This window comes from Lactuca sativa, chromosome 4, assembly GCF_002870075.4.
Source record: "Lactuca sativa cultivar Salinas chromosome 4, Lsat_Salinas_v11, whole genome shotgun sequence".
Lineage (NCBI taxonomy): Eukaryota > Viridiplantae > Streptophyta > Magnoliopsida > Asterales > Asteraceae > Lactuca > Lactuca sativa.
This window is the reverse complement of record NC_056626.2, coordinates 320,076,633-320,101,313: the sequence shown is the minus strand read 5'-3', so window position 1 is coordinate 320,101,313 and position 24,681 is coordinate 320,076,633. Positions and strand designations below refer to the sequence as shown.

Below are 24,681 nucleotides of genomic sequence, written 5' to 3'. Positions count from 1 at the left end.
TTGCTTACTACATGTCCTAGGAAATCCACTTCCCGAATCCAAAATTCGCACTTGGAGAATTTTGCGTAAAGCTTCTCTGCCCTCAACGTTTCCAAAACTTGGTGGAGGTGTTGGCTGTGTTCTTCCTGGCTTCTAGAATAGATGAGTATATCATCTATGAACACGATCACGAATTTATCCAGGAAGGGACGACATACTCGGTTCATCAAGTCCATGAACACCGTTGGAGCATTTGTCAATCCGAAGGGCATTACTACAAACTCGCAGTGACCATAGCGTGTTCGGAATGCCATTTTGGGGATGTCTCCTTCCAGTACTCGCAGTTGGTGATAACCAGATCTTAGATCGATCTTTGAGAAGTAGCTTGCTCCCTGCAGTTGGTTGAACAGATCGTCTATGCGTGGTAGGGGATATTGGTTCTTGATCGTAAGTTTGTTCAGCTCCCGATAATCGATGCACATGCGAAAGGATCCGTCCTTCTTTTTCACGAATAGGACTGGTGCTCCCCATGGTGAGAAGCTCGGCCTGATAAAGCCTTTGCTCAGCAGCTCGTTTAATTGACTGGACAGTTCCTGCATCTCGGCTGGGGCTAAACGGTAAGGCGACTTTGCTACTGGAGTAGCTCCGGGGATTAAGTCGATTCTGAACTCAACTTGACGTTCTGGTGGGATTCCTGGAAGATCTTCTGGGAAGAGGTCTGGGAAGTTGCAGACTTCCGGAATGTCTTTAATGTTTTTCGATTCTCGTTTCTTGTCTACTACATGGGCTAGAAAGGCATGATATTCTTTGCGAAGATATTTTTGTACTTTAATACAGGAAATGATTTGTAAATTTGAACTAGGTTTGTCACCATAAATGACAAGAGTTTCGCCGTTTGGCAGATTGAGGCGAACGACCCTTTCGTGACAAAGTATATCGGCATGGTGAAGGCTCAACCAGTCCATACCGATGATGACATCGAAACTTCTTATTGAAATGGGCATAAGATCGATTCAAAACAAGTGCTCGTTTAAATTTAGTGTGCATCTTACGTATAAGTCGCTTGTGTTTTCCGTTTTACCGTTTGCCATTTCTACAGTGAATATTTTATTGAGTGGTTGGGGTTTTTCACTAAGTAGGTGTTTGAATTTATGACTCACAAAACTTCTCTCCGCACCGCAGTCAAAGAGTATGCATGCATAAATGTTGTCGAGGAGAAACGTACCCGTAACTACCGTGGGGTCTGCTATTACTTCATTCTACCCTATTGCCAGCACTCTCCCCACACCACCTGCATTCCTTTCCTTGGGACAATTCCTCTTGAAGTGCCCAGTTTCTCCGCACCCATAACACTCCTGGCTTACTCCAGTACCAGGATCTTGAGTGATTGGTCGTGCCGGTGCTTTACAGAAACGGGTTGTGTGCCCTTTCTTGTCACAGTTCTTACAGTGCATCTCGCGGCAATTACCGTGGTGATGGTAGTTGCATTTGCTGCACTTGGGCAGGTTTCCAGCATATTGTTTTGTTGGCGCAGGGGTTGCAGTGGGGGTTGTAGCGGCATGGACCGCCACCATTTGTTTCTTCGAGGGTTCTTGTGAAGTTTGATCTTTCCTCTTATTCCAGAACTTCTTCTTGCTGTTGTTGTTGGTACTGTTATTGTGGTTGCTGCTCCCTTTGGTTGGTTCGGCGACTGTGGTTGCGACATTCTGACAGACACCATGGTCGACGAGGGATTGTGCTAGCTCCTTGGCGCTTTTGAATGTCGTGGGTTTGGAGGCTAACACACTTCCTCGAAGTTGGGGTGATAGTCCCCAGATATACCTTTCCACCTTCTGTCCTTCCAGGGTCATCATTCTTGGACAAAGTATCGTCAAGTCACTGAACCTGTTGGTATAGCCTGTAATGTCCGAGCCTACCATCTTAAGATCCCACAGTTCCTGCTCGAGCTTTTGGATCCCGCCTCGGGGGCAGTACTCTCGTAGAAGCATTCTTTTCAGGTTTTCCCAACCCATGGAGTTCGCCACCGGTAGGGTTAGTGCCTTGACATGGCCGTTCCACCACGTTAGGGCTCGCTCGGAGAAAGTATAGGCGGCGAATTTCACCTTGCTTTCTTCGGGGCACGTGCAAATCTCGAACACAGCTTCCGTTTTCTCTATCCATTGGGATAGAGCCATTACTCCTCCAGTTCCACTGAAGGGAATAGGTTTGCTGTTGGTGAAGTCCTTATAAGTACATTCCCCTTAACGGCCCTGGTTTAAGCCATTTGTAGAGCTGTTTGTTCCTCCGCCTGACCCATTGTTACTGATTTGTGCCATTGCTGCGGTTACAGTGGTTGTTACGGCGGCTTGGAACATTGTTGCATCCATAGTTGGAGGAGGTGGTGGAGGTGGTGTAGCAGCTGGGTTTTTGCGCGGTGTTTTACGAGGAGGCATGCTTCTGGTAGAGAAATGATAATAAAGATTTATGAGTTTCAAATGAATTAACGATCGAGTACTAGAGAGTTAGTTGTATCTCGTAATTTGTTTTGACTTTAGTTTATGGTTTTAAAGTAGGTACAACAATTTTTGTTAAACCCATAAGTTCCGGGAGGTATAAAGAAGTACTTCATATTTATATATATAGGTCACACCTGAGGTGTGTTACATTATGCTTCTTGTTCGGAAAATTTGACCTACCTAGAGGTCTCCGATTACAGATACAAAAGGAAATAAGGGAAAAACTTTTATCCGAAGTCCTATTTTATAACAAAATTGTTAGGGTTGAGCAAGCTCTACTTGCGGTGTGTTGCATGTTTGAAGCTAGATTCGGCATCCGACTGTTTGACTCCTATCAGGCGCCTTTCGAGATCTGCTTGTTGTTCCTTCATCTCTTTTATTTCTGCTAGTTCCGTTATCATTTGATTCTGAAGCGCCCCAGTGTAGATTTGGGTATTCTCATGTAGTCCTTCCAGACGACGGATGTCTGCGGCGTTACCCTGAGTAGCAACATTGACCTCGCGAACCTTGGCTGCTTGCTTGTCTGCATGGTAGTTCTGGGTGGCTATGGTGCCCACAATAACAGGAAGTGCTCGATCAGCTGAGCCTCCCCCACTGACATTGTAAAAATCTCGACACATGTCGAAAGGAGGGCGTACACCTAGTTGGCGGCTCCAGTAGTACAGGTGGCTTCCCCACATGGGAATGGGTCCCGGTTGGTACGGTCTGATTTCGGGAGGAGGAGGAGCGGGAGGGTCGATTACTTCCGGCTCGAAGTCTGTTCTGCTAGAAATTTCCACGATCTCCTCGTCGACTTCGAATTCCTCTCCGACTTCAACTTCGAATTCTTCCTCGACTTCCTCTTCGAATTCTTCCTCGACCTCCTCTTCGATTTCCTCTGGTTCTTCCTCCGGGTGTTCTTCTATCCATCCACCGTTGCCTTGGTTTGGGCAGTAGGGATCTCCCGGTAAATGGAATCCAGCCATTTGTCTGTACTAGGATAGAGGTATGAGAATTTTATAAGAAAAGAAATTTCTATTTAACGACTTCCTACTTTTAACTATATCCTTACGGAGCGCAAGTGTTTCATTGTATAATTATTTTTAACAATACTCCTATAGTATTTCAAATTGCCGAATCTAAAATAATTTTTAATTGGTAAGTTTTTGGCTTGTTGTCCACTACGACCATTCCTCGACGTACATTGGTCAAATCCAGGATAAATATAGTTGATCAGGCTATATTTATTCTTGACCTGATTACATACCCCGAGGCCCAATCGTAGTGTCGCAACTTGCTTTAATACTTTTTAGAAAACTTGTCATGATACGAGACTAATACATGCGAGTGAAAAATATGTATTTTTAAAAGAAAATATATTGTTCATGAAAATGTTTTGTCAAAGGGTTTTTGGTCCCCTTTGCATTTATAGTTTGTATATCTTATGTGGTTCGATATAGTTACTTCACTATAAACAATGCTCTGATACCAATCTGTCACACCCCCAAACCAGAATGGCGGAAACATTCGAGGGTGGATGACTTCACGTAGTATCACAACAATTGAATATTGTAAAGAAAGTAACACAAACATCATATATATAATGAAAATGTATATTGTTGCGTTATACATATTAGCAAAAGAATATTACAATATGATGATATAAATGTTTAATAATAAACGTCCTTAGCGTTCCTTCTTCAAAAGCTGGTGGTTACCTGTATTACTGATTCCCTGAGAAATACAAGTGGTTTCGAAAAAGTGTCAACAATTAAGTTGGTGAGTTCATGAGTGTTTTATGTTGAAAAGTATATCCTTTTTGGTAGCAAATCGGTAAGTGAGGTTTTCATAAAATCCAATATTTTCTATAAATGGTTCCAAAGGTTTCCAGAGTTGGAGTGCATTAGTATTTTTCGTACTTTGAATGATAAAGATAACTTGGTATGAAAAGTAATGTAGAAAAACTGTATGCATATATGAATCTCGTAAATCAAACTTGTTTTTATACTTTTATATGAGTTTTATAACCATACTATTGACACTGACTGCCTGTAACAACATTCTTCAGGTGTTGTAGTGTTATGACATTTGTCACCCCAGACCTGCCGGTCTAACTATAGCTAATAGTTTAGGTGCGGGGTTGTCAATCCCGTATAGATCTATACACAAGTATCACGCTCTCCCTCCAAGAGATTATGGTATATAATACAGGACTTGAAATGCATACATAAGAGTACGTTGAAGTTTGAATATCTCACATTGCTTGGTATAAATAGATTTACGATAAGTAAGACTTTACTTCATTTGAAAGTATTTCATTTTTCAAGATGTATGTGTAAAAATGTATGTTATATTTTCTAACTATACTCATTATAGTTTCTCAGAAAGTATGTTTCCATTTAGTAAAAATAACTTGGTGATATAATAGCTCTTTAACATAAAGATGTTTGTATCGATACTCTATAAGATAGATATTACATTTACGTTTGTAAAATGATACTTTGACTTGTAATGTACTTGTATCCCCCCCCCCCTAAAATATGAAAAGAATTAATAGGTAGGGGTATGAACTCACTCGTTTGGTTTGAAGAGAGAGATGCTAGAGTTGAGCAGAACTTCGACCGCGGAAAGTTGCGCCTTCGGGCTCTTCGGGGATCTCGGTAGCGTAGATCTTTCGTCGGGGCTCGGGTACGGAAACCGAGGGCGTCGGGATGGTCTCTGAATCTTGAAAGTATGAGAGGGTGACTGGGAGTTTGAGAGATTATGCAAAAACTCGTGGCTCAAACCTTCTATTTATAGGGCTGGAGGATGGCGTATGCGGGGCGTACCATCGGAGTACGTTGGGCGTACGCGGTACGCGGGGTGTACTTCGGTTAAGCGGGGCATAAAAATGCGTCACGGCTTACGACTCCAGTCTAGCTAGCGTAGAGCACTCGAGCCGATGGGACTTGACACTGGACCTAGTACGCGGGGCGTAATCTTGGATTACGCTGGGCGTAATCCAGTCTCCTATCTTCTAAATTTCGTAACTTTCTCGTGCGGGATCCGTTTTTCGCTTTCTTTATATCCATGCGTAGGTGAGATTATGCTCTACAACTTTCATTTAAACTCCATCGGCTAGTTTTGACTTTATCTTTAATGGTATATTTTTAATAGGCCGGGACTGCTAAAGTGCGTTAAAAATTCATAGTTTCTTTATTCGACGTCGGTTTTCGTTTGTCTTTTTATCATTTTACTCCTATTGTGGAGATCTTCAACTCTCATTTAGGCTGCGTTAGCTAAATAACACTTGATCTTCAATTCGAGTTTTTAGCCTTCTACTACTGTTACGAAACTTTGGAAATTCGTAACTTCTTCATACGAGGTCCAATTTGGGCGATCTTTTTATCTATGTTTACAGTTTAACGAACTCTACATCTTTTGTTTAGATACTCAAGGCTAAAATGCATTTTATTGAAATTTCACATTTTACATTAAATAGCGTTTTAACGGTGTGTCGTAAATATACAATTGGTTATAATTTCTTCAATATAACCCGGTTTTGAACGTTCTTTACGTTTTTGGAAACCTTGGCACGATATCTAATATCTGATGCATCCCAACTTAGATATTTGAACAATTCATTTTTGAGGTTAATTTAGTTGATTCAAAATAGTTTTCGTTGTATTTGACTTTTGAGCGTTACACTGTTTTTGGAAAAGTATAGGGTTGTCACAGATCTGTGGCAGCACCCTCACATACCTTCGGTGCCAGCCTCACACGCATAAGGCGCCACTCTTGCACATCAGAGGTCGGCTTCATGTATGTATCATTTTTTTATTTTTTCGTTTTTCCTTTCCCCAAATACGATGAAATCGACGATTTCTGGGTGAAATCAATGTTTTCTTGCTGAAATCGATAATGAATCTGTAGTTGTTGCTGGCATTTGGTGATTTTTTTGCTGAAATCTCCATTGTCAAATGTGTCTTTCACACAAATTGCTCCACTGTTCTGTTTTACTCAAATTGTTTTCAGGAAGCATGTTTTTATTTAAATTGACACTAAATTGACATAAAGATGGATGATTTCAATTTGGAATTGAGGAATTTTGATTACATATCCTTTGAGCAGAGATGGCAAATGCAATAATACATTTTCTTGATGTACTAATGTTGAAACCTGATGTGGTAATGCATGGACACGAAAATCTGATTTGATGCTTATTTTTTTTTTCTGAAATCACAACTCATATCATATGTGCTAATGTGATTGTAGGGTTTATTTGGATTTCAATATAATTTATAGGATTTGAAAATACTTATGTTTTATTTGGATTTGTGTTCATTTTGATGTATGTTCTATTTGGATTTATATGATGTTTAGGTTTTTTTAATAATTATTTAACAAATTGTTTCGGTTTTTATATAACCAAGCATTTGAATTCACTGAAAATAATACAGAAGGGTAATTTGGTTGGTTAATATTGTAGTTTATACAAGTGATAACAGTTGGAGATTTTGATAAATTATCGATTCTAGCAACATACTTTGAAAACTTGGTGATGGATTTGATATGGAGTTTCGATATATATATATATATATATATATATATATATATATATATATATATATATATATATATATATATATATATATATATTTAAAGTGTTTACTTGTTTCCTTGTTAAATTTGGATTTGTAGGTTGCAACATACTGTGAAAATTCGGATGCAATTCAATGTCAAATATTTTGTTTTTTAACTTTGAAATCCTTGGGATGTAAAAAATGATTTTATTTTTGTAAATATATCTCAAAAAGATCATTATAAACTAATGAAGATAAATTTTAATTTATGTTAATTTGGATTTTATATGGTGTTATATATATATATATATATATATATATATATATATATATATATATATATATATATATATATATATACTCAACAAAAAACAATTAAAAAAGGGTATAATGGTCATTTTGATAATTCAGCACAGCAATTCAGAGGTTTCAACCAAACAACATTTTAAAAATTCAGATCTTAAGAATTCAGATGCTCTTAGAAATTCAGATCTGTTAAAAATTCAGATCATAAAAATCCAGATCCTGCCAAACAGCCCCTAAGATTTCCAGAAAAATAAGTCTCATGATTTTTAGGTGTTCTTATTGACTTGCATGAATTTTAAAAGTTGGAGGACAAATTTGGAAAAATTGATCATAATAGCTTTTAAATCACTTTTGGTGTTCTATTAAGGACTTAATGGTTAAGCCTAAAGTTTATCACTTTTATATGATTGTTGGTTACTTATTAGGCTATTGAGATGTGAAATTCAATTTAACCTAAGGGTCTTAATGCATGAATATTTATAGACATTATTTTTTTTGTTAGCATAAGCTATTTAGTAGATTAGTTCCTACTCCATAGCAATTAGAGAAACTTCTATAAGATGGACCAACAATAAAAATTGTTATATTTTTATCATCTAGTATTGATCCTTCAACAAATATTTTTTTTAGAGAAAGTAGATTTGTGATGCCACCAGCCACTCTTTGGCAAGCGAAATGTAATTCATCCAAAATTAAGCACTTTTTTTAAACAGATCCTTGCAAAGCTTTTTGTCATTGTCAAATCAGCCCCTACTTACTAAAAAATTCTAAGATGACTTTCATTAAACAGTTAGTGTACAACTGTGCAACAAAAAAAAACCCCACCTCCATGTGAAGTATTAGTGTATGATGATCCCATTTTCATTCCAACACACAAATTTGGTGACCAGTGAAATGAGATCGGAAAGGATAAGAGAGGGGGTTGTGACTCCGTTAATGGTCCGGTGGTCAAAGTGGGTGGTGTAAGATTAAAAGAGGCTGAGAGACGTCATAGTGGGGTGGAGGCTTTTGTGTTAGTCTAATTAAAAAATATTCTCAAATATTCTAAAATGTTCTTATTTAAACATATCTCTCTCTCTCTCTCTCTTTCTCTCTCTCTCTCTCTCTCTCTCTCTTTTCTCTCTCTCTCTCTCTATCTCTATCTCTCTCTCTCTCTCTCTCTCTCTCTCTCTCTCTCTCTATATATATATATATATATATATATATATATATATATATATATATATATATATATATATATATATATATATATATATATATATATATATATATATATATATACTCCTAAATGATCTGATATATCAATCGTGACATGAACCTCAACCTAAAAAATACATATATTATCTAGTACCGTTCGGTTAGAAGTCTTCAATTATATGTACTCTTATTGATTACAACTTAACGTGTAATTATTAATTACAAAATGATGACATTACTTATGATATATACTAGTGAGTTTGACAACAAATATCGCCAATAAATTATTAATTAGAAGATTGAGAACTACAAAATAAAAACACTCGCCTAACAAAAAAAAATGATTCACCTAATAAAATTTATATTTTCTTTAATTCTCTTTGTTAAATATAGTGATTATTTTATGGACATGTTGACTAAGACATAAACCATTTTTGAAGTTGTAAAATATTTACGAAAACAAGTTGAATGTATTATTATAATAATAATAATAATAATAATAATAATAATAATAAGTTACAAAATATGATCAAATAACAAGATAAATTATAGAGTAAAGAAAGACATGAGAGTGGAGAAAACTTTTATTCCAATACTTGTAACGAAATCATCAACTTTCTAATACATACGACTCGCTATTTATACAATCAAAAAAAGATGAAAGATGAATGCACATTATGATGATGCATTATTACACTCATAAAACACATTGAAATGGTTGTTACAAATGCTAAACAATGATTGAGAGTTATGGGAGAAATGGGGAATCTAATGGTCATTCACAAACTAATATTTCATAACACTCCACCTTTAATGACAATTGTATCATGCCTCATTAAAACCTTAAAAGGTAAAACCTCATGGGAAAATCCCTTTATTAAGGAAAAAAAGTACATGATTAATAATAGATATTGGAAACAATTGTCTCGTTATAAACCTTGCAAAGAAAACTTAGTGGGAAAAACATAGCTAACGAAAAGAGTACAATATGTTTCCAACTCCCCCTGATCAGCACATCACTTGATTTCCTTGAAGCACCACATAACAATGTTTTGTACCACCTTTTCAAAATTGGATGTAGGAAGTGCTTTAGTGGACAAATTGGGAATACTCTTACTTGATTGATTTTTTTTTTTTTTTTTGGATGTTGATTGCACCCTCTTTTTCAAGATCACGAGTTAAAAAGAACTTAGGTGATATATGTTTGGTTCTGCCTCCTTCGATAAATCCTTCCTTGAATGGAGCTATACAAGTCCTATTATCTTCATACAGTATGGTTGTAACATACTTGTTAGAAGTTAGACCACAATTCTTGCAAAGGTGTTAAGTTTACTTTCTTAACCAAATACATTCATGACTTTCCTAATGAATTGCTATAATCTATGCATGGTTAGAATAATAAGCAACTAAAGTTTGTTTAACATAATGTCAAGAAATTTTCTTACCTCCATAAGTGAATAAATAACATGTTTAAGTTTGAGCTTTATGTGGATCACATAAATATCCAACATCTGCATAACCAAGTAACTTCACATTTGATGAATTCGATTAGTATAAATTCATATCAACTATACCTTTAAGATACCAAAGAATGTGTTCGACTCCATTCTAGTGTCTTCTTGTTGGACAAGAACTATATCTTGATAATAAGTTTACAACAAAAGATATATCAGGTCTTGTATTAATAGTAAGATATATTAGTGCATCAATAGCATTAAGATATGGTTCTTCGAGAACAAGAAGATTTTCATGTTTTTTAAGATGCTAAAATTGGTCCTTTTTGGCATCTAAGTGCCTTACCACCTCCGGGTTACTCATGGATGTGAATTACTCATATAAAACCTTTTAAGCACATTTTCAAGATATTAATGTACAAAAACTCCATTCTTTTGCACTCAATTTGAAGACTAAACAGAAATTCATCTTACTAAGATCATCCATTTCAAAATTTTCTTTCAAACAAGAAGTGAATATTTTCAATTCTCTAGGAGTTCCAATTATGTGCAAATCATCTCAATAACATCAATTATGACAAATACTGACCCTGATCTTTATATGAATACACATGGGCATAATGGATCATTTTTATAGCCCCCTTTCAATAGAAATGTACTGAAACAATTGAACCACATACGGCCAGATCTTTTCAATCCATACAAATTTTACCGAATATACTTCACGAGAATTAGGAGTTTGTGCTTCTGCAACCTTAAACCCTTCTAGGATTTTCATATAAATATAATTCTCAAGTGAACCATATAAATTGGCGGTAACTACATCCATCAGACGCATCTCTAGTTTTTGTTGTATTGCCAAACTTATTAGATAACGAAATGTAATTGCATCAACCACAGGAGAGTATGTTTATTCATAATCAATTTTAGGACTTTGGGTTAAACCTTGTGCAACAAGTCTTGCTTTATATCTTACCACTTCATTTTTCTCGTTGCTTATATGCACAAATACCCATTTGTGTCCTACTGGTCTTATTATGTTTGCTGTACGGACTACAGGTCCAAAAACTTTTTTTGAGTAAGAAAATTAAGCTCTTTATTTATTTCATCTTTCCATTTTGGCCAATATTTTCTATTCCTTCATTTCTCAATAGATTTAGGCTCAAGATCCTCATTTTCTTTATAATCGCACGCGAAACATCATATGAAAAATTATCGTCGACGTCTGTCTTATTTTGGTTCCAACTTATTCCTTTCATGACATAGATTATTGAGGTCTCTTCATTTTCATAATATTCAGGTACTTTAGTGTCTTTTGTTATGTAATTAGGCTCTTCTAGAGTTTCAATAATCTTTTCAAGAGATTTTGTTTTCTCTTTTGGGCCATCAGTTATATTTTCTCCATTTCATTTTCGAGGATTTTTATCTTTGGAACCGAATGATCTTCCACGCTTTAGGCATGCCTAAGATACATTTGCAGTTGTATTTTTTTTTCATTCTGGGATATCAATTCTAGTTGGAGCATTTATAGCTGGTACATGAGACTTTGTTACTCACTTAGGGTCAGTAAATGCATCTTGCAACTGATATGCTACTTTTCGTAAACGAATTATCTTTTTCAAGTTCACATTGACTTGAATGAGGATCTAAAAATGAGAGTGATAATTCATTCCAAAAGATTTTATTTTCCAACTTCTTTATTTCTTCATCTAATGTTGGAAAAACCGATTCTCAAAATGACAATCGTTAAATCTAGTTGTAAATAAATCTCCAGTAAATGGTTCTAAATAATTTAATATAGATGGAGATTCATGTCCAACATAATTTCTCATTGTTCTTTGAGTACCGATTTTTGTGCGGTGAGGTGAAGAAATGGGTACATAAATTGCGCATCCAAACGTCCTTAGATGAGAAATATTTGGTTCCTGACCGCAAACTAGTTGAATAGGGGAGAACTTATGATAACTAGTTGGCATGATGCATGTAAGTGATGTTGCATGTAAATTTGCATGTCGTTATGTTGATTAGGAAGTTTATAATGTAGTACTAATGGTTTTGCAATTTATTGAAGGCGTTTGGTTAACGACTTAGCTATACCATTTTTCATATGAACATGTGCACCAAGATGTTCAATAGTCCCAATTTACATGAAATATTCATTAAAAGATTGTTATGTAAATTTTCCAACATTGTTAAGTCGAATTTTCTTAATTGGGTAATTGGGAAAATGCGTCCTTGGGTGGTTTATTTGTGCAATTGATCTTGTGAAAGCGAGATTACAGCTAGATAACAAGCACATGTATGACCATCTAGTTGACGCGTCAATTAAAACCCTAAAATATATAAATGGTCCACATGGTGGATGAATTGGTCCACATATATCCCCTTGAATTCTTTCTAATAAACTACGACTTTCATACCCAACTTTATGCAATGATGGACGGGAAATTAAATTTCCTTGAGAACATGCAACACAAGACAATTCATTAGCTTGAACATTCTTCTGGTTTTTCAAGGAAAGACCACTTAAAGTTTCAATTATTTTGCGCATCATAATTGGTGCGGGATGACCCAACCGGTCATACCAAACTTTGAAGGTGTTATCATATCTTTTATTTTCAATAACATGAGATTCAATCATTCTAATATTTGTATAATACAATCCGGAGGACAATACGGGTAATTTTTCTAAAAGACTTTTCTTACCTTGTATCATTTTTTTAATATTGAGATACTCTTTATTACCATCATTAATTGTTTCAACATGATATCCATTAGACCGAATATCCTTAAAACTTAATAATTTTTTGGTGATGTTGATTAAAATAATGCATAATCAATTGTAATTATTGTCCTTTGTGGTAATACTATATCGCTCTTTTGGAGCCTTTAATAATTATTGAATTACCCATTATTGTATTAACATTTTCTTCTCTAAATAATAAGTAAGTAAAATACTTTTCATTATTAATAATGTTATGTGTTCTTGCACTATCTGCAAGACATATTTTTTTTTTTTTTTGCGAGTATTCATATTTCTCTTCAATAAATAAATACAACATAAGAAACATTTGACTTTGAGAAATAAAGTTATGATTTATTACTTTGAGAAGATTTTGATGAACATAATAAATGAAATGAAACAAAAGTACGCATTATTCTTCCATCAACATCCGTATCACCACTTGTCCCTTCTGGGTAGACAAGAAAATCGACAACATCCAAATGTGTCATTTATGGTCGATCTTCATGAAAATCATTTTAATATATATATATATATATATATATATATATATATATATATATATATATATATATATATATATATATATATATTTGATATTTTATTTTTCTTTAGATTTTAGAGAAGCTCGATAAAGATCAACAAGAATCTTTGGTGAGCGTCATGTACAAGACCAATGACCGGTCATTCCACATCAGTGACAAATATTTTCAACTTTCTTTTTGCCTTGACCAATTTTATCATTAGGATGTGGGTTTTTTGTTATTTTCCAAATTGTTGTTGTTACTTGTAAACTTGTTATTTTTATGATGGTTATGATAACCTCCACGACCTCGGTTAGACCCATGACTATTATAATTATATGATGTTGCATTTACTTCAGGGAATGCACTAGAACCAGTCATGATTGATTGGTGATTTTTCACCAATAACTCATTGTTTTATTTAGCCACAAAAAGACATGAGATTAATTAAGAATATTTTTTTAAACCTTTCTCACGATATTGTTGTTGTAGGAGCATGTTAGTGTCATGAAAAGTAGAGAAAGTTTTCTCTAGCATAGTATAGTTTTTCCATAGTGAAAATACTAATCAAAATAAAGACTTATATGTTAAGGAATTGTTAGCTAAGAAATTTCAGAAAATAATATGTAATCATTATACATGTGAACTTATAAAAAATATATAGCTGAAAATAACAAGAGTGATAAGGAGTTAGAGCTCTATGGTAGAGTCGTGCTGATAATGTGTTATCAAATATGATCAAATAACAAGATAAATTATAGATTAAAGAAAGACATAAGAGTGGAGAGAACTTTTATTCCCATACTTGTGTTGAAATCGTCAACTTTCTAATACACATGGCTCACTATTTATACAACCAAAATAAGATGAAAGATTAATACAGATTATGATCGTGCATTATTACATTCATAAAACACATTGAAATGGTTTTTACTAACGCTAACTAATGATAGAGACTGATGCAATAAATGGGGAATCCAACGGTCATTCACAAATTAAAATTTCATAACATAATAATAATAATAATAATAATAATAATAATAATAATAATAATAATAATAATAATAATAATAATCATAGTAATATATATATATATATATATATATATATATATTATTAAAATGAAGTTAAATAAGAATGTCAAAATATTTAAGAGTTCAAATTCATAAGTAAATTATAAAAAAATTAAATTAAAAAAAATAATTTGCATAAATAAAAATGGAAATAATAAGGATGTAATTTTGAAATTTATAAATTAAAAGAAAATTTGTATTAATTAAAATTATATACATTTATTATTATGTTTATAACAATTAATATATTTATATCCTACGTGAAATTTAATTAAAAACACCCATAACAAAACATGTGCAAAAAAAACTTAGTTTATTATAACCACAAAATAACATGTGATAAATTAAATAAGAATATCATACGTGGTAATATATATATATATATATATATATATATATATATATATATATATATATATATATATATATATATATATATATATATGAGGTTGAAAGTCACCTCTTTACTAAAAAACTCACATTTTTTTTTCATTTAAAATTTCTTTTAAGCCATGTCTTTTTTCATCAAAAAACCTGAATATACCGTTTTTTACGATTTTCCGTCTTCTTTCCATAGATATCAATGTTCATATATATATATATATATATATATATATATATATATATATATATATATATATATATATATATATATATATATATATATATATATATATATATATATATATATATATATAGAGAGAGAGAGAGAGAGAGAGAAAACAAATTCTTTTTTTCGAAAAAAAACTCATTTTTTTCTTGTTTTTTTTAATAGTTAAGTTTATTTTTATCCAAAAAATACAATTATACCAAAATTATTAAATTTTCATCCTCTATTAATTTACATCATCGATTAAAAAAAACTTTGATCGGTTCAGATTCACAATGTGAATCTAAACTATAAATATTTCAATTTGAACATTCACAATGTCAATCTGACATGCTATTATTTACATTGAGAATCAGCTCATATTCACAATGTGAATCTGAGCAGATTAACAATGTGAATCAGAGCAGATCCATAATGTGAATCTATAGTTAAATTTCGTTTTTTTTTTCAATATGAATCTATGTTTTAAGCGTAAAAAAATATAAATTTTGATATATTTATTAAAAATTTTCGATAAAATATATGTCTTAACTTTTCAAAAAACAAAGAGATGAAGTGATTTTTTTTTAAATCATTTTTTGTATATCAGTTGGGTCTCTATGGTATATTCGTTTTATTTTTTGATAAAAAAAACATGGGCTAAAAAAATTAAATGAATAAAGGAAGTGGGTTTGGTTATAATCCGATACATGTGTGTCCATTGTAAAATTCTACAACCTTTCAATTTGTTGTTGATCGTTTTGAATTCCAACGTTTTAGATTGCTTTGTTTGTTCCTTCCCTATCAACTTTTATTATGAGTGAAATTTCCTACTACTGTTGCTTTCCTAGCAACGAATGAAATTTCTTATTACTTGAAGGAAATCTCTCTTCCTTGTGATGTGTGTTTGAATATATATTTTAATTACTTATGTTTTCAATTTATTAATCTGATTTTATCTTAACCAGACTAATAAACAAACTAGGCAGTGTACATGATCTTGTAATAGTATGATTGTGGTAAGACCAGATGTCAAACATAAGGAAACATAATTTAATTAATAAAATTAACTACTTCTAATTAAACTATTAAATAAACTATGGTTTGGGAGATTTTTACTGATTTTGTAAGATCAGAAAAACTTACTATCAACTAACAAGTAGCAAACAACGAAAGCAAAGCAACTTCAAGAATTAAAAGAATACTTCTGTCTAGATCTTATTTCACTTTCACCTATGGTTGATTTCTAGTGGATAGATTATATTTTATTACCAATTATCTTGCTTTTATGGTTAAATTACTAGGCCTGTTGGTTTATGTATTACAAGGCAATGGTCATGCTCAAGTTAAACACTAAATTAATAATAGCATAAATGGAGTATGAATGATATTAGTTACACTTCTATGGTCAAGTTGAGCAACCAAGCACAAATTAATACTAATTAGGTTCTCTAACACAATTAAAGCTACTAGCTTTAATTACTTTTAACTAAGATGTGATTAATCGAAGCTCTAACTATTTTATGGTCATAAACAATTAGGAGAGAGATTCATGCAATTAATATGGTCAATTAACACATAAAATTTGATTTATGAGCAATATAAACTAGAACTAAAACATGTTAGGTTTTAATTATATCAAACACAAGTAAATCAATAACAATCATCCAATAATTAAAATGAACACATAAGTATCAAACTAATCTTCATCAAACATAAGTTAAAAGGTTATTAGCCTCTCACTGCAGCAGAAAAATACGTTAGATATAAGTAAAATAAACTAGACATAAGTTTAAAATAGCATAGCAATTAGATCAATGTTGAATATCTTATTAAATCCCTGAGATCTCTTGAATTCTGACTTCCTCTGGGTTTCTAAGAGTTTGTTAGTTACAAATAACCTCAAAGAACTGAATGCATGCCCCATAATTCGACCTAATGACCGGGATTTTATGTTTGTGGAAATTTGACAACCACATCATGCTTGACCACCACCACGACGCCGTCTTTGAGTAAATCTTATAATTGCCATGTCAGCATCAGTGTCGCCATTCTTCCAAACACCATGTCACGGTTAAGGCGCAATGATGTGGTCTTCAGACGTTTTCTTCTCTTATTTTGTTTTTACTCTCGTTTCCTGCTTGCAGCTCCTCGTATGCTTCCTTTTTGTCCCAATCAAGTCTTTGTAGCTACAAAACATAATTAAAGCATATTAAGTATCTTTTGTTCCATATTAAACATAATTATAGCTAAACATATTAGAAATATGCATTAAATATATAGTTAATTATGCACATATCAAAATACCCCATACTTGTTCTTTGCTTGCCCCTAAGAAAAATTAATTTTATTATCATTATATCAAGACTTTAGCTACCAACATCACACAACACAATCCATTTTGAGCCTCTCCATTACTACAAGATCGGAATGCATGTATTTGTGTCTAAATTTTACTAAGAACTTCCTTAATCCTAAATACTCATAATCTTCATAAACATTTGCCAACTTCTTTTGAACAACTCTCATTTTATGCATCCTCCGAATCCATCCCCATAAAACTTTCTTAACCTCAAGGTATTTTTGGTTAAGCCCCCAATCATACATATGGAAAAATAACTTAGAAATGAAAGGATTACATTAGCCTTCGAAAATTTGGAGCTTTTCTTCATGATATTTCTTAATCTTCATACCCTTGTAGACTCTTATTCTCTCAACCTTTACAATTTTTTACAATTATTTTTTTGTTTTCTCACTTTTTTCTCTCAAAACTAAAAATCCTAAAAAGAAAAAAAAAAGCGTATCCTTAAGTAACAAAACTTAAGTTCAACCCGTTTTGGTTAGATGTATTACTCTAAGGTGCAATGACTACATCAAGCTCTCCTAGATTTATGATACACAATACTAAACATATTGCCGCCCTCAAACTAAGCAAGGTCGTGTTTTGTTCCATGATTTCACTAAGATAGGAAAGCCACAAATACACTATAACACATATTGGATCAAATAAACATTGGAACTCGCATCGGATCGTCCCACACACCACTAGCAACCTAGATCTCAACATAACAATTTTATTTTACAAGATTCAATTTTAGAGTATTGTTTAAAATCTTCTAATAATTTTTAAAATCCTAGTCATTTTTCAAATATGTTTATATTAGAATGCTTGTTTTCCTATATTCAACACCCTACCCCACACTTAAATGATGCAATCCCATTGCATGCTAAAACAATTAATAAAGATAAAAATGGAGAATCTGAACAGATTCCTCATGGGTAGTAGAGGGGAGACTGGATTCTAAAAATGTGTGGAAAGCTTGGACTTCTTGTAATATTGGCTGGAAACTGTACTTCTAAACCTTCTTCTTGTGATTCCAAATGTGCCAGATTGAATGGAATCAAAGAACTAATCTTGAAAATTATGTTGAACCACCGCCATGTCTTAGAAAAGCAACACCACAACGTGGTGTAACGCTGGAATTCGTGAATGGTAGAGCAAAATAAAATCATCACAACATGGTGTAGATGGACACATCGTGGTGTTTTCAAATACAGTCGCGATAAAAACTTACGCCACGATGTGTTTATGATGTCCATGTTGTGGTGACTTCTCAGATTGCCTATTAAGATTAATAGCAAGGCATCGACTCTTCGTAACAGTTAGGACCATTCCCAATCTTCTTCTTTTTTCTGTGAATATTCTTCAAAATGCACTTCTCTTCATCATGTGGGAACCTGCACTACTTCAAAAAGTTGTTCTTCAATTATGATCTTCAAAAATTAGCACGATTTCTTCATCCATTTAGCTCCTTAATCGCCTCACGTACTTTTCTTTATAAAACTACAAAACAACTTTAGAAAAATAGAGAAACACATGATCAATTAGTAAGACTTAAAATAAAAACTAAAAACTGAAGACTATAAACATAAAGAAATCACAAGATAAATAAAGTGCAAACTCTAGAAATATCCCTTTGCCTCCCAAAAAAACGCTTCTTTTTTAGGAGTCGTGAGCCGGAACTCCTTCCCACTCAACTTTGTTGAATTTGGGAGTGGAATATCCCTTTGCTCCTTTTGCTCCTTCCATTTTTGCATGTAAGCTTGAATCCATCTCTTGTAAGCCCTCTTCGAATTCTCCTTCTTCTTCTTATTGGCATTGTCTTCATGCTTACGCTTCACCCCTTTTCCTTTCTTCTTTGTCATGTTTGCCTTTTTGACATCTTCCCTAGATCCTTCCTTTTCAACCTCTAATTCGACCATTATAGTCTCCTTCAACTCTCCATCAATTTCTCCTTCTATTATCTCCACCTCTTCATACAACTCTTCTTTGATATCATATACTTCTTCTTCCTCTTGAACCTTGGGTGTATTAAATGCAATCCTCACAAATATCATGGGAATCTGGGATTTTGGCTCCAAACGCTTGACTTTTTCAACATTGGGCTGCTTCCAAACCTTAGGTTCTTCTTCCATCATCTTTTTTAGTGCAGTTAGCTCACCAAGGTCTTCTTCCATGGCATGAATCTTTGACTCTTCATCATTTCGCTCTTCATAATTTACTTTAGCAAGCATCTCAAAGGTTATAGCATCATCTTCCACACGAACTGTGAGCTTTGAGTCATAAATGTCAACTAGTGCTCTTGCAATACTCAGGAATTGTCTTCCTAAAAAGATTGGAAGTTCCTCATCCTCCTTCAAGTCAAGAACCACAAAATTGACCATAAAACAAATTTTCCTACCTTAACTAGTATGTTTGAAATTATTCCTCATAGGTATGTGGTTGAGTGATCCGCCATTCGAATGGCCATTGTTGTATCTTGGAGCTTTGGTGATTCGAGCTTTTGATACAAAGAGTATGGCATGAGATTAATGATTTCCCCCAAATCAGCTAGAGAAATGATTAATATCGAGTTGCCCAAGTCACAAGGTAAAGTGAGTTGTCCTGAATCCCCCATCTTTTTTAGTAATCCTTTGATAATTCCAACTGAACACAACCCATTAAGAACTATTTTTTAGGCCTTTTCAAACTCCTTTATGTTACTCATTACATCCTTTGCAAACTTTTGAAGTTTCGCCATTGATTTGAGGAACGTGGCTTTAATTGAAAGTGAAAGCACGTGTTCCATAAATTTCCTTTGTTCGAGTTCTAGAAAATGTTTGATGGATCGAGATGGGAATGGTAGTGGTCACTAAAATGATTGAAGAAGAGAAAAATTCTCTTCTACTCGAGACCACGATGTGGTGATCTCACCACAACGTGGTGAATCTTCACAAAATACTTCACTTTTTGATCTTTTGACACCAGGCTGTTCTTGTTCCACATTTGACTTGGGATGAGTTGTAGCTGCTTCATTGGTCATTATTGTCTCATAATGAATCTCTTCTTTCATGTAGATTGCCATGAGATAAGACTGTGATTTTTGATCTTGGGTTTTAGGTCGTAACCTTTCATTAACAAGTATGGTCAATTTCCCAAGTTAAGTTTCTATATTCTCAATGGAATCTTGATGATTTTTCATATTAGCATCACTAGTATCATGCCTCTTTTCAGATGCTTCCATAAATCTATGGAGTACCGACGCGAAATCTATCTTCTTTTCTGGTGGTGGCTGCTCTTTTTTATAGAAACCTCTTCCGGTTTGTCTATACATTTCATCTTTCTATTTCTTCTACTCTTCATAAGGTAACCACTCCTTCTAAGGCTTTGTCCAATCTTCTTCAAACGTGTCACCACTTTTTCATTTGCCTATCCATAAAGTCGAGCTTAGCTATTGCAGCCATAGTCTTGTTCCCTCTATCCCCTTTTCTTCTTGTAATACCATTTCGTGGATTGTGGTACTCTCATGAGTGGTTTGCAAACTCTTCAATTAAATTCTTTTATAGTTGCCGACTCCTTATTTGTGAGAGGCCCTTGTGATTTAAGAAGTCGTCTAGTAGTTACATTCACTCCATCATTGAAAATGGAAACTTCTTGTTGAAAATTCAAGTCATATTGAGGGCAACTTCTTAGCAAGCCCATGTATCTCTGCCAAGCTTCATATAATGACTCTCTCGCCTCTTGTTGGAAGTTAGCAATCTTATTTTTGAGCTTTGATATCTTCGAAGGTGGAATAAATTGCTCAATGAAAGCATCATGAAGATTAGCATATCTAGTGATTGATCATGGTGCAAGAGATTTCAACCACATTTGCTTCACCGATAAATGTGATCAACAACATCCTTAATAAAACGGATTCCTTTGGAAAATTAGGAACATGAAAGTAGTTGACAATGTCTTTGACCTCATAAATGTTCTAGAAGGCATCGTTATACTCTTTCCTAGAAAAATCTATGTCCTTAAGTATGGATAGAATGTGTCCTTTGAGCTCAAAACTTCTCTCGGCTCGTATCTCAAGTGGAACTTTTTGGATTAGGTGTCCAAGTTCATAACTATTTCTGGAATGTACTTGACCCAGTTAGCATGGTCCATTTTGGGTTGCATGGCATTGCAACACTTGGATAGACTAAATGAGAGAAATGACACTTATGGTTTATTAATATATTATAAGTTCTAATATATTAATAATATTATTTAATTAGTTTTGATCAAGAATTAATTTATAATTAATTTGTTGATCAAAAGGAAACTAATTAAATATATGGGGTTGATTGTGCAAATCATCCATTCTTTTATAGTGGGCTAATGATCCATGGGTTATTAAATTGGGCTAAAACCCATAAGGTGCTCCATGGATAGTCCGTAGAGGTTATAAACCTATGGATCATGGAATATGAAACGCCATGTCAATTACGGTTTACAAGTTGTAACCTTACTTGTGACACAACTATAAAAGGACCCCATGGCTAGCAAAATTGGCACTATGTGTAGAACAAGAGGGCTAGCCGATTTTGAATGATAGTGTACTTCTCTCAAAGTTATTCCAAGAGTTATGGTGTTGTGTGAAACATTTGAGGTGCTAGACTCACAAGGTTCTCAAGGAATCCAAGTAACAAGAAAGGTATGTTCTTCTACTAGGTTTTATGTTTCAAAGTTCCCCTGCCATGCTAGTTAGGTTAAGAACCTTGGAAAATCAAAATTTCATGTATCCTAGTAAAACATAGATCCAAGGTGTCTAGGGTTGCATGTACACCTTAGGGGTGTTAGAATGCGCAAAACCCCTCAATGGTATCAGAGCCTAGGCTTGTTTTCTTGATACTTGATGCAAACAGGTTTTTCAAAACCAAGAATCTGTCCTGACTGGAAAACTCGACGAGTTCTGGCCAAGAACTCGACGAGTTCAGGAGTTAATGCATGAAGTCGACGAGTTTCTTATAGAACTCGACGAGTTTGTCTTCCAGTTTGCAGTTTTTCGAGTTGTGTTGCTGGAAATGGACTAGAATCATTACCCTTAACTGTTTTGGATTTATAAAACCTGTTTTTGATGTGGTAATGATTATGCTAATCCAATTGCAATGGTAACTATCAAAATTTCAAGTTTTATATGTGGTTTTATGATTCTTGAAATTGTTGATATGAATGTTCATACACTTACGAGTTTAGTAGATATAAGGAATTATTTGCAAATAGTTTGTTAGTTTAATTCTTGATCTTGATGTGTTTTAATGGAATCTATAATTTTTCCTCATGTTATGGATTAACAAAAATCTTCCCTTTAAAGTCCATTAATGAACACATAGGTTACATAAAATGAAGAGTCTTTCATTTTAATAAACCATTAACTCACATGTAATGAAGTTGAAAAGTTTTGAAAGTTACAAAACTTGCCCTCAAGTTTTGGAACCTGTAAAGTCACCTTAAAAACTTTAGTTCCAACCCCTAGAATTTTAAGAGTTAAAATTCAACTCTTATACTTTATAATATTATAGGTTAATAATATATATACACACACACACACACACACACACACACACACACATATATATATATATATATATATATATATATATATATATTGTAACATCGTAAATTTTCAACCAAATTTTTTCATTGTAAAAATACACAAAATTCATCCATTGTTTCTTTCCAGAAAATCATAAGTGTTTCAATGTCAACAAAAGATTACAATCCTAAGTCAAATCCCAGAATCCTCCATGTCATCACGAACAGATGTGTACAATCACGCCCGTGCCTTCCTACGATCCTCTAGAGTACCTGAAACACATATCACATAACACAATATGCACGAAGCTTAGTGAGTTCCCCAAAATACCACATACAACACATTAGCCACTCAAGGCTATAACTCTATAATACCCTCCTGTCAATGTTGACTTATCTCTAACTCAATAAACTTCGAGACATTGGACCCTCAAGGTCCTCTCTAGTCCAGATCTGAGGTTCTAACCTCAAACCATACCCATATAGCTCTAGAGCACAATATGTTGGGAGAAAACCCTAAAAGCTTCCCAAAATGGGATCTAATGAACAAGTGGCCAAGGTGAGAGCTTTTTACCTTAGAATAGCAGCAAATTTTAAAAGAATGGAAGATCTACAGCCTCCTCTTGATTAGATCTACCAAACTCTTCCAATATTTCCTTCAAGAAGCTCGAGAATGCTCAAAATGGTCTCTCTCTCTCTCTCTCTCTCTCTCTCTCTCTCTCTCTCTCTCTCTCTTTCTCTATACCATGAAAAACGTAGGTTATGGTTTCTTTATGTGAAGTGTGGCCGCCCAAGGAGGATATAAGTGCCTTTAAATAGGCTCCAAACTTGGGAATTTAGGGTTTCTCATCCCAACGCCTACTCGGCGAGTCTACCCTCGGACTTGTCGAGTAGATCATTAAACTCACGTGTCAAACCCGCTTCTACTCGGTGAGCCATAGTGCCAACTTGTCGTGTAAATCAATGATCCTCAAAAATAAATAATGAAAATAGTACATGATAATATGGGTGTTACAATTCTCCCCCACTGGAATTGGACTTCGCCCTCGAAGTCTTGCTCCACAACAACTCAAGATGCCATTGAACCTGTACCAGAGGTACTTCCTTGTTTCTCATAACCTTCACTTTTCGATCCAAGATTACGATCGATCTCTCAATATAATTTAGGCTCGCATCAATCTGAATGTCTTCCAGTGGCACCACTGCCATCTCATCGGCTACACACTTGCTCAACTGGGACACGTGGAAGGTGTTATGGATCTGACTCAACTCCACAGGTAGCTCCAACTAGTATTCTACCTTACCGACTCTGGCGGTCACTTTGAAAGGACCAATGTATCGGGGTCCCAACTTACCCCATTTCCGGAAACGGATCACCCCTTTCAATGGGGATACCTTCAGAAGCACAAAGTCCCCGACCTGGAATTCTAGCTCGGACCGTCGCCTATCCGCATAACTCTTCTGGCAACTCTAGGCTGTCAGTAACCACTGTCTGACCTACTGAATCTGCTCGGTCATCTTCAGCACTATCTCCATGCTGCCCATCACCCTCTGACCTACCTTTCCTCAACAAATGGGAATCTAACACCTCCTCCCATATAGGAGCTCGAAAGGAGGCATACCAATACTCGAATGATGGCTATTGTTCTAAGAGAATTCAGCCAATGGTATATAGGTGTCCCAACTTCCTCCGAAGTCCATGAGACATGCATGCAACATGTCCTCAAGTGTTTGAATCGTCCGCTTGCTCTGACCATCGGTTTGTGGGTGGTATGCAGTGCTGAAATGTAGGCGCGTGCCCAACTCCTCGTGAAATTTCTTCCAAAACCTGGAAGTAAAATACATGTCTCGTTCTGACACAATCGAGATCGGCACTCCATGCCGAGATACCACCTCTC

The 24,681-nt window shown here is 34.3% G+C and overlaps 1 non-coding gene across 1 annotated transcript; it reads left to right on the top strand.

Annotated features, from left to right (window-relative positions):
• The first annotated feature begins 20,888 nt into the window (after positions 1–20,888).
• Positions 20,889–20,995, top strand: LOC111899191 (small nucleolar RNA R71). The gene has a single exon (XR_002852812.1). It is a non-coding gene; the product is annotated as a small nucleolar RNA R71 (small nucleolar RNA).
• The last annotated feature ends 3,686 nt before the right edge of the window (positions 20,996–24,681 follow it).